Consider the following 2,006-nt stretch of genomic DNA (forward strand, 5'->3'; position numbering starts at 1 on the left):
CACTGGTGTGTGAGGGGCTGGGTGGCACCTTCGCTCGGGACATGCTCATCAAGCCCTACAAGCAGGTTGGCCATGCCCCGTGACGATGCCAGGTCCGCCACATGGGGTGAAACCGCAGCTCAGCAGCCTCATCTTCCCTGCCCATCTTGCTGCATGCAGGGTGCTGAGCCACATGGGGGCCTGTGCACACATACATGTACACACACACACACAGAGCCAAGGGCTGCAAAGTCCAGGCTGGTGGCAGCTCTTGCTCACTTCTGAGTGCCATTGCTCACGCAGGCTTCGCCTGGAGCTGCCCTAGCTCTCCGCAGGTGCAACTGCCCAGCAAACAGCCCTTCCCTCCCCCAGCCCCATTTGCACACTGACCTTGACCTGAATACAATAATCCACTTCAGCCATAAGCAATTGCTGAGAGTGGCGGTCACCCAAGGATATTTTTTTCCAGCTCTGCTGTGGGTCACAACTCACCGTGGTAGTGCTGCTTGGGAAGGAAGAGCTTCCTGCTATCCCCTTTGCCAACCCTTGGGCTCTTCTGGAGATGCCCAGTGATGTCTGCATCCAGCGTCTGATGTACATCCCAGAGCCACCAGTGCCAAAAATATGCAAGGTGGGGGGCTGCCTCTTTAATTACATTCAAATAACAACTCTCCTCCAGCCCCCAGGAGGTGCTGGGTTGCAGGGAACAGACATTGAACTGTTTGGCAGTTGCAATCAGAAGCCTTTTTTTTTTTCCTTTTTTTTCCCCCAACGCTGGTCAGCAGCTGTGTTGTTTATAAAATGAATGGAGCCCTTAATGAAGCAATAGATAGAAACAGTGAGAGGCTGTGTCTGTCTGTTACAAAGGGCTGAGGGGGAAGGGTTGATCTCTTAAAATACCCTGACATCCTTTCTCTCAGTTATTTAAACATTAGGCGTAGCAGTGATCAGCTATGAACATAAAGCCTATATTTGGCTCAGTGGAAACACTAAATCCACACATCAAAACAGCTGTTCATATATACAGGCTGGGAGACACTTTCAGTTCCAGTGAATGTGAAATAGTGTAAAATAGTGCAAAAAAAACCAGACAGCATGTGGGAAGCGGGAGGACTGAGTTGCAAGCAGCACTTTGGAGACACTGCTCAATGTGTTCTGTTGGCAGAAACAACAGACGGTGTTACCGGCACATTGACGATTGCAACAGATACTCTGCCCAAGATGCAAAAACAGACAGGAAGAGGATTCCAGCACTGAAGAGAAAAAATAAGCAGCTTTGCTATAAACTGTTTTCTCTCCAGCTCAGTCCATCACTTGCAACACATGACATTAATTATAAACCCCCAAAACACATCCAGGTTAAAGTTTCCAGCTGTTTAGTCTCTAGAGACTTTTAAAGAGGAAAGCAGCATCCTTCAGCACAAAAGTCCTGCAGCGATGACATGGTATTGGCACATCCTCTCCCACTCCTCCTCTGCAAGGACAGGGAGGGGGAAAGCCATCTTGAAGTGTAGCCAGATTTTTGTACAGTAGATGTCGAGGCCCAGGCAGACGTGGAAAGAACTCGGATTTCAGCAATGACGCCCTTTCTGCTAGTGGTTTTGAAGAGCACCAGTGCAGCAAAGATTTGGTATTGAGATACATTAACGCAATCAGGAAGCCCGTTGGTCCCCGAGAGCCCATTCTCCTCTTCCACTCTTTCTAACCCCAAAAGCATTATGAAGGGTGAACTGTTTATTTTCTGGAAACCTTCCGTTATCCAATCTGAATTTCCTCTATGCTACAGGAGCTCCTTACTCCGTGGTGGCCATTCATCCTTTGAGAAAAAGGTGAAACCCCACCTCATCTTTTCTAGTTTAATGACACTACAGTACCCAGGCTAACCCTGTCTCCAAGAATAATGCAGAACTCAGCATTTGTTAGCTCTAGGAAGGGGTTTTATAAAAATTTCTAATAAATCTTCAAGCCACTTGCAACTCTTCAGGTACAGCACAAGTGAAGGATGCCAGGAGACCAGTACTTCAGGG

This window comes from Pygoscelis adeliae, unplaced genomic scaffold (assembly GCF_000699105.1).
Source record: "Pygoscelis adeliae isolate BGI_AS28 unplaced genomic scaffold, ASM69910v1 Scaffold103, whole genome shotgun sequence".
Taxonomy (NCBI): Eukaryota; Metazoa; Chordata; class Aves; order Sphenisciformes; family Spheniscidae; genus Pygoscelis; species Pygoscelis adeliae.